We start from the raw sequence: 13,880 nt of genomic DNA on the forward strand, positions 1-13,880 counted from the left end.
GGTGTCATGTAAGGTATCATAAACAAATTAGTAACACGCTGATCTCAAAATCATTGTGTGGTGTATGTATGGGGTGAGTACAAAGAGTTATAAATCTGTACTATAAGTAGGTTATTAAAATGTGTTTGGCAAGCAACTCTGGTGAAGTTTGGGGTAAGCGGATGTAAACTAAATAATTCTGAAAATTTTTCAGGCTCCCAAACTTGTGATAGTAGGAATTCAGTTCTACCCACATGCTTCAAGAAGTAACATGCAAAATTCCAGATGCTTTGGCTGTTCACAATCCTATGAAGCAATTCAATGACTTTTGGGATTTACTTAACCCTATCATCTTACTGAGACCAATTTTTCTGCAGAAAAGTCACTTGTAATCCTGCAGCAGTGTCCTGACTCTGATGAAGAAACTCTCCAGAAACAGAAATGCCATAAGAATGCTGCAGTGCACTCACTAATGTTCTTGACTTCTCGTTACAATTTCACTCTGCTGACCCAAATGCTGAACTGGTTAAATGGTGTCAGTACAAATGCTGATATCCTGGAATAAGAGAAAATTAATTTCTTCTTCTGGTTAATATATTTTTTCTCCTTTCTCTAGCAGTTGCTGGCTGTACTCAGTGGTACCAAAGGCAAATTCCTATAGCTACCAAATGACAACAGATTTGTCAGCCTGCTTATGTCTAGTGGAATGAAATACATGATTGACTAGAAAGACAATTTGGTTTGAGATTGGATAACGTCTTAATAGAACAATTGTTCTGTATGTAAAGAGTGACTGCCAGCTCCGAAATGCTACTGCTATCTTGGCCAGAGGGAAGTTCCTTTTCGCTTCACGAAACAGTAAGACTACCATTGCTATCAACAGGGCTATTTTGAGTTTTATATGAAAATACATATTTTAATTAAATTGCTATTTCTGAGCTGATTACCAGTGGCAGACATGTAGTTTTTTTTAAAAATGTGGTAATTTTTGACACTGGCAGTAGGGAAGTATGTATGACGGATAGTGAAATAGCTCCTAGCCTATCATAAAAAAAATGTATTTAAGCACTAAAGTTTTATATTTTAAAATATTAAAGGCCTGGTTTTGAATTGCACTATAATAATCAACCCTGAAGGAGACCAGTTACTTTGGTTTTACTGGGGCAATCCAGGTTTTTCATATGGGGTCCTAAAAAAACTACTTTCAAGACGTCTGAAAGGTCCGATTTATAAATTTCATCAGTCAAAATATGTTTTTCTATATTGTAGCAGAGCACAGCTGGCCCTCCTGGCTCCTGCCTCTGCTAGGCACAGAAAAAGTCACTCAGAGATCCTGGGGTAGAGGAACCACCAGTGCTTTTATTTACAAGTTTGTATTCCCACTACCATCTCACCATACAGAGTACATAGCTTCTTGTGTCCAAACCCAGGAAAGAAGGGCTTTCTCCCTACCTACACTCCCTCACTCTCCTCCATTCCACACCCTTGCTTCCTTCGTCCCAGCCTCTTATATACCCCTCAGCTTCGGCTAATTGAGCTGGCAGCTGGCTCTCATTCCCCAGTTAGGGCAGGTTCTTTCCAGACAGCTCCACTTTATTCACCTAAATGGGGCTAGCATGGCAGGGGGATGATTTTGCAGTCTTTCTGTCCTGCACCTTATCCTATACCTGGGTGGGTGTGGAGCTGCTACTCCTAGATCCAGAGCACTCTCAGCCTGCATCTGGACCAGACCACCCCCACCTACCATTTTCCTCCACTTCGTAGAATCATAGAATATCAGGGTTGGAAGGGACCTCAGGAGGTCATCTAGTCCAACCCCCTGCTCAAAGCAGAACCAATCCACAACTAAATCATCCCAGCCAGGGTTTTGTTAAGCCTTACCTTGAAAACCTCTAAGGAAGGAAATTCCACCACCTCCCTAGGTAACCCATTCCAGTGCTTCACCACCCTCCTAGTGAAAAAGTTTTTCCTAATATCCAACCTAAACCTCCCCCACTGCAACTTGAGACCATTACTCCTTGCTCTGTCATCTGCTACCACTGAGAACAGTCTAGATTCATCATCTTTGGAACCCCCTTCAGGAAGTTGAAAGCAGCTATCAAATCCCCCCTCATTCTTCTCTTCTGCAGACTAAACAATCCCAGTTCCCTCAGCCTCTCCTCATAAGTCATGTGCTCCAGCCCCCTAATCATTTTTGTTGCCCTCTGCTCGACTCTTTCCAATTTTTCCACATCCTGCTTGTAGTGTGGGGCCCAAAACTGGACACAGTACTCCAGATGAGGCCTCACCAATGCTGAATAGAGGGGAATAGTCATGTCCCTCAATCTTCTGGCAATGCTCCTACTTATACAGCACAGAATGGCGTTAGCCTTCTTGGCAAGAAGGGCACACTGTTGACTCCAGCTTCTCGTCCACTGTAAGCCCTAGGTCCTTTTCTGCAGAACTGCTGCCTAGCCACTCAGTCCCTAGTCTGTAGCAGTTCATGGGATTCTTCCTTCCTAAGTGCAGGACTCTGCACTTGTCCTTGCTGAACCTCATCAGATTTCTTTTGGCCCAATCCTCCAATTTGTCTAGGTCACTCTGGATCCTATCCCTACCCTCCAGCGTATCTACTTCTCCTCCCAGTTTAGTATCATCTGCGAACTTGCTGAGGGTGCAATCACCCCATCATCCAGATCATTAATAAAGATGTTGAACAAAACCGGCCCCAGGACCAACCCCTGGGGTACTCCACTTGATATCAGCTGCCAACTAGCCATCGAGCCATTGATCAGTGCTCACTGAGCCCAACAATTTAGCCAGCTTTCTATCCACCTTATAGTCCATTCATCCAATCCATACTTTTTTTAACTCGCTGGCGAGAATACTGTGGGAGACAGTATCAAAAGCTTTGCTCAAGTCAAGATAGATCACACCCACTGCTTTCCCCATATCCACAGAGCCAGTTATCTCATCATAGAGGGCACTTAGGTTGGTCAGGCGGGACTTTCCCTGCCATGTCTTCACTGCTAATCAAAGTGTGCTTTCACGGTGAGAGCTAACAAAACATAGTTAATTCAACACTGTAAAATCTTACTGAAGGCAAAGCACAGGCAGTTTTTACCTCAGTGTAGGTCAACCCACACCTGGGATTGATCTCGACTAGCTACACTGAGGTGAAAATTGTAGCGCAGTGCCTCTACTAGAACTTTACGTTGTGGCAGCTATCGTTAGCTACCTCAGTGTAAAAACATCCCTTTTTGGCAGTAAAGACAAAGCCTTAGTTCCCTCATCTATGTGTAACCCTTCTGCCCATCAGAGTTGGCAGCAACAAGGGCCGGGTTCAATATCTAGGGGTTCCATTCCAATAACGCAATGCAAAACCGGCTCGAGCCCCCACCCAGTGAACTGGGACAAATATATACCACCCCCGCTGGGCACCTCCAAGAGGCAATACTTCCCCTCTCGCAAGCACATAGTCTGAGTGTAGCAAAAAGCCTTTTAATAACAGAGAGAAACAATGTGGCATTATGTTGGGGAAACACCATGAACAGGATTCATAACACAACCCATGAGCAAAAACCCACCCCAACCAAACTGGGGCATGTCCTTTCCCTTGGGTTCTTGAGTCCAGCAACCCGAAATCACCCAAAGTCCCAAAAGTCCAATGGCCCAGAAGTCTCTGTCCCTGGTCAGGGCAGCCCCAGAGTTCGAAAGTTTATCTGCAGAGTTTTACCTCCCAGCCTGGGTGGAGATGGGGGGGAGAGAAGAGGTAAGGGGACACCTTACATGATCTGAAGCTGACTGCCCCACAACTCCATAGGACTTCGCTCCGCTCCACCAGCCAGTCCACAAACTGCTCCGCTCCGCGTCCCACAAGCAGCTCCTGCCGTCCCATGAACTGCTCCACAAGCCGATCCACAAGCCACTCCAGCCATCCCGCAAACTGCTCCACAATATATCGTCAGGCTCCCCCAGCACTTAACACAACACTCAGTGAGTCCAGCTCTTAGTCAGTTTTTAGCTCTTTTGTGATTTCAGCTTGTAGTAGGGGAGCCTTAGCGCTGGTGCACCATTAGCCCAAAGTGAATTCAGTTCAGCAGCCTGTAACTAGACTCCTAATGGAATCAACATTAGCTCTGATAGTCCACAGTGGAGAGAGGAGGAAGTGCAATTAGCATGTAAGGCCCTCACCAGGGGGCCCATGCCACCAAGTATAAATACCTGTCCCCAACCTCTCTCAATTCACAGAGTTTTGAAACTCATGTCCCCTGCCTAGCGAGTGCTACTTCGTTGATGGTGAGTCCCTCCAGCATAACAAAAGGCCCAGTACGGTTCCAAGCACAGTTCCCATAATCAGGGTAATAACAATTTATTCTTCCTGCCCCAATAACAGAGACACTGGGGATCCCACAGCAGCCAAAGTGACCATTTGGGCAGCTACGGCCTCATTCTAGGCGGGGTGGGTGTGCCTATGCAAATGAGATCAGCCCCTGAAGTTCTTTTCCATAATTTGCCACACCTCACCACCAGATGTCAGGGTGGAGCTCATCCTGACTCTGCTTACATCTGTATTGGGGATAATACTTCCCTCCCTCCCAGATAGGTGCAGTGGTGATTGGTAATGAGTGCTATGTCCTCTTCCCAATGAAATCCCCTCTTCTTTCTTTTGCTAAACAATAAAATGCCTTTGTGGCTGCTGCCTTTCTTTCTCACCTACTCTCCAGCAGACTGCTTCCTCATTCTTGTCCCTCATCACTTCTCTCCCTTTCCACTGTTCCTCCCTTTTCTCTGCCCATCCCTGCCCCTGCAGATTCCCATCCCATTCCTCAATGAAGCTGAACTGGCTTTCCAGGTCCTGCTGCTCTCTGAGGCCTCAATGCTGCAAGTTTGCAAAATACCCAAAAAGCATGAGCTGCTGACTCCATGGCATTGTTTCCTCATCTCCTCTTTCTATCCACTTTATAGTCCATTCATCCAGCCCATACTTCTTAACTTGCTGGCAAGTATACTTTGGGAAACAGTATCAAAAACTTTCAGAAAGTCAAGGAACAACACATCCACTGCTTTCCCCTCATCCACAGAGCCAGTTATCTCATCATAGAAGGCAATTAGATTAGTCAGGCATGACTTGCCCTTGGTGAATCCATGCTGACTGTTCCTGATCACTTTCCGCTCCTCGAAGTGCTTCAAGATTGATTCCTTGAGGACCTGCTCCATGATTTTTCCAGGGACTGAAGTGGGGCTGACTGGCCTGTAGTTCCCCGGATCCTCCTTCTTCCCTTTTTAAAAGATGGGCACTACATTAGCCTTTTTCCAGTCATCCAGGACCTCGCCCAATCCCCATGAGTTTTCAAAGATAATGGCCAATGGCTCCGCAATCACATCCGCCAACACCTTTAGCACCCTTGGATTCAGTGCATCCGCCCCATGAACTTGTGCTCATCCAGCTTTTCTAAATAGTCCTGAACCACTTCTTTCTCCACAGAGGGCTGGTCACCTCCTCCCCATACTGTGCTGCTCAGTGCAGTAGTCTGGGAGCTGACCTTGTTCATGAAGACAGAGGTGAAAAAAACATTGAGTACATTAGCTTTTTCCACATCCCCTGTCACTGGGCTGCCTCCTCCATTCAGTAAGGGGCCCACACTTTCTCTGACCACCTTCTTGTTGCTAACATACCTGTAGAAACCCTTCTTGTTACTTTTAACATCTGTTGCTAGCTGCAACTCCAAGTGTGATTTGGCCTTCCTGATTTCACTCCTACATGCCTGAGCAATATTTTTATACTCCTCCCTGGTCATTTGTCCAATCTTCCACTTCTTGTAAGCTTCCTTTTTGTCTTTAAGATCAGCAAGGATTTCACTGTCAATTCATGATCATTCTCCAGACTGATCTTCATCTCCTTTTCCAGAAAGATGGGAAGATCCTTCACAGCAATCTTGGAGTTCTTCATCTCGAAGAATGGCTGGTTGATTGTTCATGGGATTAGCAATGATCTGGTCAGAGGAAATAAAAAGAGTGCTAATATGCAGCAGAAAACAGTCTACGCTCTACACTTATGTACAAAAGTGGACAAGATTTGTCTGCTGGTGTTACCTCAAACACATTCCACTGATAGGGAATTGGCTGATGTGATTGCAGAACCATTGGCCATTATCTTTGAAAACTTGTGGAGATCGGGTGAGGACCCGGATTACTGGAAAAAGGCAAATATAGTGCCCATCTTTAAAAAAGGGAAGAAGGAGAAGCCGGGGAACTACAGACCAGTCACCCTCAACTCAGTCCCTGGAAAAATCATGGAGCGGGTCCTCAAGGAAACCATTTTGAAGCACTTGGAGGAGAGGAAGGTGATCAGGAACAGTCAACATGGATTCACCAAGGGCAAGTCATGCCTGACCAACCTCATTGCCTTCTATGATGAGATAACTGGCTCTGTGGATATGGGGAAAGCAGTGGACATATATACCTTGACTTTAGCAAAGCTTTTGATACTGTCTCCCACAGTATTCTTGCCAGCAAGTTAAAAAAGTATGGATTGGATGAATGGACCATAAAGTGGATAGAAAGCTGGCTAGATTGTTGGGCTCAACGGGTAGTGATCAATGGCTTGATGTCTAGCTGGCAGCCAGTATCAAGCAGAGTGCCCCAGGGGTCGGTCCTTTATCTTTATCAACATCTTTATCAATGATCTGGATGATGGGATTAATTGCACCCTCAGCAAATTCGCAGATGACACTAAACTGGGGAAATAGGGAGATACGCTGGAGGGTAGAGATAGGGTCCAAAGTGACTGTCAGCTTTCCCCCCCTACCCCACTCTGAACTCTGGGGTACATATTTGGGGACCCTCTTGAAAGATCCCCTAAGATTATATTCTACCAGTTTAGGTTAAAACTTCCCCAAGGCACAAATTCCTTTCCTTGTCATTGGATGGTTTTGCTGCCACCACTACCAAGTGATTTACACAAAATTCAGGGAAGGGTGACTTGGAATCCCTATCCCCCCAAAATATCCCCCCAAGCCCCTTCATCCCCTTTCCTGGGGAGGCTTGAGATTAATATACCAACCAATTGCATTAGCAATGTGAGCACAGACCAGACCCTTTGTCTCCAGGACACTGAAATTAATCAGGTTCTTAAAAGAAGAACTTTATTTATAAAGAAAAAAATAAAAGAATCACACCTGCAAAATCAGGATGGAAGGTAACTTTATAGGGTAATAAAAAGATTTAAAACACAGAGGATTCCCCTCTGGGCTCAACTTCACAGTTATAAAATCAGAAATAAAACTAGCACTGTAGCGTAGGAAAATTCACAAGCCCTACTTACAATTTCTTTGGTTTTAGATAAATTACTCCAGGTATATTTTCAGGAGATGTTGTACCTGCTTGGCTTCTCCCTCCATCCAGAGATGGAACCACCCACAGAACAAAACAAATCCTTCCCCCGCCCCAGATTTGAAAGTATCTTCTTTCCTCATTGGTCCTTCTGGTCAGGTGCCAACTAGGTTATCCTGCACTTAAGACGGAAGAATCCCATGCACCACTATAGGCTGGGGACCGACTGGCTAAGCAGCAGTTCTGCAGAAAAGGACCTGGGGATTACAGTGGATGAGAAGCTGGATATGAGTCAGAAGTGTGCCCCTATTGCCAAGAAGGCTAATAGCATATAGGGCTGCATTAGTAGGAGCGTTGCCAGCAGATCGAGGGAAAGGATTATTCTCCTCTATTTGGCACTGGTGAGACCACAACTGGAGTACTGCGTCCAGTTTTGGGCCCCCCACTACAGAAAGGATGTGGACAAATTGGAGAGAGTCCAGCGGAGGGCAACGAAAATGATCACGGGACTGGGACACATGATTTATGAGGAGAGGCTGAGGGAACTGAGCTTGTTTAGTCTGAAGAAGAGAAGAGTGAGGGGGGATTTGATAGTAGGCTTCAGCTACCCGAAGGGGGGGCTCCAAAGAGCATGGAGCTAGACTGTTCTCAGTGGTAGCAGATGTCAGAACAAGGAGCTATGGTCTCAAGTTGCAGTGGGGGAGGTCAAGGTTGGATACTAGGACGTTGGTGAAGCACTGGAATGGGTTACCTAGGGAGGTGGTGAAATCTCCATCCTTAGAGGTTTTTAAGGCCAGTCTTGACAAAGTCCTGGCTGGGATGATTTAGTTGGTGTTGGTCCTGCTTTGAGCAGGGGGTTGGACTAGATGACCTCCTGAGGTCTCTTCCAACTCCAATCTTCTATGATTCTATGATAACCTCATTTCTATAAGATATCCCGGAAAACATCCTAAAACTAAAAAAGCTCAAGGTTGTTGCTGAGCTCCATTAGAGTCCTCCAGGCATCCATCATGGCTTTCCATTCTCCAGTAGAAGGTTATTCCATATTCACCCACCCAACAACAATGACGTTCCTCAAGAGGCTCGGCAATCTCTTTCCACCCATCAAATGCCCTACTCTGGTTTGGGACCTCAGTCTGGTTCTTAAATGCCTTTCAAGATCACCATTTGATCAAATGGCTATCTGCTCACTCCTTCCTTTTCTGTAACCACAATTTTGTGGGTAAGACAATTGTAGGAGAAATTTTATACTCCAGGTATGGGCAATCACAGTTGCTTTCATTTTAGGCATCTAATGTCCTGATTGGCCTCATGTATCAGGTAGTTAGACATCTAAGGGTATGTCTACACTGCAATTAAAAATCTGTGGCTGCCACATACCAGCTGGCTTAGGCTTGGGCTAAGGGGCTGTTTAATTGCAGTGTGGACATTCAGGCTCAGGCTGGGGCCCAGGCGCTGGGACCCTGTGAGGTGGGAGGCTCCCAGAGCTCAAGCTGCAGCTAGAGCCCGAACTTCTACACTGCAATTTAACAGTCCCTTAGCCTGAGCCCTCTACACTGCATCAGCTGGCATGGACCAGCCGTAGGCACCTAATTGCAGTGTAGACATAACCTCAGTGACATTATCACTTGTGCCTCCACATAACTGCAGGCACCTGCAGTTATTTGTGCCCAAAAATTATGGGTGTCAAATCAAAGGCAGGTTTTTAAAAATTTGAAGTTCTTTTTATGAGTCACTAAACAATGTTGGAAAGCAATGTACTGTCTCTAACAGAAAGCACATGCTGTGCAAGTGAATTTATATCCATAGTAAGAAGTACCTCTCACCATGTGAACTTTCAAGCAAATGGGCTAAGCAAAATGGGTATAGTTTTCTTTTAAAATAGTAATAACATTTACAGAGATGAAACTGTCTAGACAGCTATTAATACCGCCAAATTAAGTCTTAATATCATCTTTCCACACAGAAAATGGCACTTTATATATCCTTTGGGAAATCCATACAAAACACTCAGCTTCATTTGTGATTGGAATTCACGGATGTGCTACCACAATAAAGGTGGAATTTTCTCCTGTCTGTAGCTATGCATTGGCCATGGACAATGTCAAATAGAACTGTGAGAAACATTTGATTCAAATCTCAGCCACATAGGATGTAATCCTGAGTCTGAGTTTGACCCATATTTGTGAAACACCAGGGTTACATTTCATTTGGGGGGAGTGGGGGAGAGGCTAGGGCAGAGGGGGAGAAGAGGAGGAGGCTGCATATTTTACATTGAAGCTGGATAGCAACATGTCTGCCGTTAGTAACTGGATATCAGTGAATAGTTCGATGATTGCTTGTGCTGTGGGGGAAGTCACATGATATCTTCAACATCCCTGACTGACTGAGCTTACCTCCTGTGACGGGCCAGCAGACGTTACTTTCACTCAGTTACAGGAAAGAGTAGAGAGAGTGGGGGAAGGGATCCTGTTCCGCAGAGTTCTCTGATCGTGGTACAAAAAACCCACAAATGAAAACATTTTATTCCTTTGGTAATGTGTTACTCACAAAGGAATTCCTGGTTATGTGGGTTGGGAAGGAAAGAGGAAGAGTTGTATTTAATTATTTTGCTTTTGGAAAATAATTCTTTCTAACCATTCCTTGTAAGTGGAAAAGATTTATTGTTTTGGGCTCTTATTAAAGTCAGAGGGAATTTTGCCATTAACGTCAATGGGAGTAATATCAGGCCCTTAGTTTATACACAGAGATGCTGCTGCAGCAGAAGGGGATCTTAGCCTGTGTGTCTAGCAATTATTAACTCCGTCGGCTAGATGAAACTGTTAACAGCATCATTGCAGGTGCAGGTAGCAACTGCAATATTTAAGGCTGTACACAGGGATGGCAGCTTTCCAAACCTTTCACCTTTCTGGCTTACATTTTGTGAACTTTTGGGGGAAAGTTTGAGGAGAAACTAACCATCTCTGAGTTATAAGAAGATCAAAAATGCAGCTTGCCCATTCTTAAAATAAGTTTCAACATTTTTCTTCTAAGTGTGCGTGAACAGAGCATAAAGCTTCTGAAATATTCTGCTTGAAAATCAGGAGTCAGGAAGTACTTCATGTGGCTGTAGTAGGTGCATCTCAGAAAGCCTTGTCAAATCACCAAGTCTTGGGTGTTTTTTACTTATCTGCCTTAATGTTTGTCCCTGAGAGCTAAAAAAACAAGCCATGTTTGAAGATTTTGGTTTCACTAGTTTTATTGTTATGACAATATATATGCTGAGTTCTGATGTTATTACAACCCCTTGACATCAGAAATGGACCCCCAAGACATACATTTTGGATCTAGATCCAGAGTTGATATTCACCAATGTTTTGATTTAGCTCACAATAGAGAGAGGGTCTGAAATTCATATCTGGATCCAAACTTTCCCAAAGTTTGGGAGTGGTTAGACAAGGATTTTGAGTTGAACCCATCTTCGCTTAGTAAGTTTAATGAGTATATAGTTATAAGTGCTTAAAGCCTTGATTCAACAAGAAGACATGTGCATAACATTGAGAACTGGGCCAAATTTTCAAAGGTGTATATATTGAAATTAACCAACCTGCTTAGGAGTGTTCAAAAATCCCTCTAGGTGCCCATCTGCATCTTTAGACAGCTAACTACCTTTGAAAATCTGTTGCATTGACTACAGTGAGTCTCCTTCCGTGCTTAGAGTTAGGTGTGTGCTCAAGGATCTCACTGAAATGGGGTCTAGATGAGTTGTTGAGGTGTAGAAGAGGAACGAACTCTTCATTGCAATGCTATTGTTCTGCTGTCTTCACTTCAGCACGTGCAATTCAGTTAAGCAGCCTTAGCAATAATGAACTATCTATCATTGCTTGTCTGTCTTTCTCTCTTTGTATTAGAAATGGGCTAGACAGATCAGAGTGCAGGAGGTCAGACTAGATGATCATAATGGTCCCTTCTGACCTAAATATCTATGACTCTATGAATCAGATAAAATAAGAGCTAGTTTAGATCTTTATGCCCAACTCAAGTCTAATCTATATTGAGATTTGAACACGTTGGGTGATTTTATTTATTTACTTATTTATTTATTGGTTTCTGTTCTTTCTGCAGCAATGCTGCTCTTGTATTATTTCCAGCCTGACTAGGTATAGGAATTCTCATGGTTAAAACCTGTCCTTGAAAAATGTCTGTCCTCATTTTGCAAACCTAAGAGGTTTGGATAATTTTGCTATGCTTCAGATGAGCATCCAGACTGCTTGGAACCTTCTGAGGGTCACACAAAGTTGTGAGGAAGAGAGCAGAATATATGTGACCTGATTCAAATTAAGTTTGCACCCAGACATTAGTTTATAATAGCATGGCTGAACACCTGTGGTCCCGATCTTGCAAGCTGTTGTGTATGGGCACAGGGTGTGCTTGTGAAGAACAACTTCCCTTAAACATTAAAAGACCCAAAGAAATTAATCAAACTAAATTTTACATTTCCAGTATGCATTGATGAAAGTATTGAATAATTCAGGAGCCAGTGCATATAAAATATTTAAAACAGGCTTGGTGAAATTTATTTGCACTTTGTAATGTGGTATGTTACATTTTGGAACGTCTTAATTTAAAAATGTAAGTCATTAATGGTTATAAAAGTTATTACTAGTTTAATACTTTAGATTTTTGAATACATTTTATTGAGCTTTAATGTTTGTGTTTTTAGATTAGAGAGCCTATCGAAATACAATTTTGATAGAGAGGCTAATCTAATCTAATTTAGTTTAGAGAGGCTATCAAAATAAAAAACTCAACAATAGCAGGGGATTTCAATTATCCCCATATTGACTGGGTACTTGTCACCTCAGGACGAAATGCAGAGACAAAATTTCTCCATTCTTTAAATGACTGCTTCTTGGAGCAGCTGGTACAGGAACCCACAAGGGGAGAGGCAACTCTCGATCTACTCCTGAGTAGAGCGCAGGATCTGGTCCAAGAGGTAACTATAACAGGACCACTTGGAAATAGTGACCATAATATAATAACATTTCACATTCCTGTGGTGGGAAGAACACCTCAACAGCCCAACACTGTGGCATTTAATTTCAGAAAGGAGAACTGTGCAAAAATTAGGAGGTTAGTTAAACAGAAATGAAAGGGTACAGTGACTAGAGTGAAATCCCTGCAAGCTGCATGGACACTTTTCAAAGACACAATAATAGAGGCTCAATTTAAATGTATGTTGTCAAGGTTCCTCCCCCACTCTGAACTCTAGGTTACAGATGTGGGGACCTGCATGAAAAACCTCCTAAGCTTATCTTTACCAGCTTAGGTCAAAACTTCCCCAAAGTACAAAATATTACACCCGTTATCCTTGGAATGGCCGCTACCACCACCAAACTAATACTGGTTACTGGGGAAGAGCTGTTTGGACGCGTCTTTCCCCTCAAAATACTTCCCAAAACCTTGCACCCCACTTCCTGGACAAGGTTTGGTAAAAAGCCTCACCAATTTGCCTAGGTGACTACAGACCCAGACCCTTGGATCTTAAGAACAATGAACAATCCTCCCAATACTTGCACCCCCCCTTTCCTGGGAAATGTTGGATAAAAAGCCTCACCAATTTGCATAGGTGACCACAGACCCAAACCCTTGGATCTGAGAACAATGAAAAAGCATTCAGTGTTTTACAAGAAGACTTTTAATAAAAATAGCAGTAAATAGAAATAAAGAAATCCCCCCTGTAAAATCAGGATGGTAGATATCTTACAGGGTAATTAGATTCAAAAACATAGAGAACCCCTCTAGGCAAAACCTTAAGTTACAAAAAAGATACACAGACAGAAATAGTTATTCTATTCAGCACAATTCTTTTCTCAGCCATTTAAAGAAATCATAATCTAACACATACCTAGCTAGATTACTTACTAAAAGTTCTAAGACTCCATTCCTGTTCTGTCTCTGGCAAGAGCAGCATACAGACAGACACAGACCCTCTGTTTCTCTCCCTCCTCCCAGCTTTTGAAAGTATCTTGTCTCCTCATTGGTCATTTTGGTCAGGTGCCAGCGAGGTTACCTTTAGCTTCTTAACCCTTTACAGGTGAGAGGAGCTTTCCCCTGGCCAGGAGGGATTTCAAAGGGGTTTACCCTTCCCTTTATATTTATGACACGCCCCCCAAATCTCAGCTAGGGTGAAACACTGGCTGGGATTTCTTCCTGGAGCCCTAGGAAAAACAGAGTTAATAAGACACATGCATCTCTAAATATACTACCAAGTACATAAAGACTAACAATATTTTCCACATCTCAAGGACGATTTTAACCAGTTGATTCTGGGAAACTTTCACGGGAGAGTGCATCAGCCACTTTGTTAGAGGCTCCTGAGATGTGTTGGACGTCGAAATCAAAATCTTGGAGAGCTAAACTCCACCGAAGAAGTTTTTTGTTAGTTTCCTTGACGGCGTGAAGCCACTTCAGTGCAGCATGGTCGGTTTGCAGGTGGAAACGCCGTCCCCAAACATATGGGCGTAGCTTTTCCAGAGCGTAGACAATGGCGTAACATTCTTTTTCAGTGACTGACCAGTTGCTTTCCCTCTCAGACAGTTTTTTGC

This window comes from Caretta caretta, chromosome 2 (genome assembly GCF_965140235.1).
Source record: "Caretta caretta isolate rCarCar2 chromosome 2, rCarCar1.hap1, whole genome shotgun sequence".
Classification (NCBI taxonomy): domain Eukaryota; kingdom Metazoa; phylum Chordata; order Testudines; family Cheloniidae; genus Caretta; species Caretta caretta.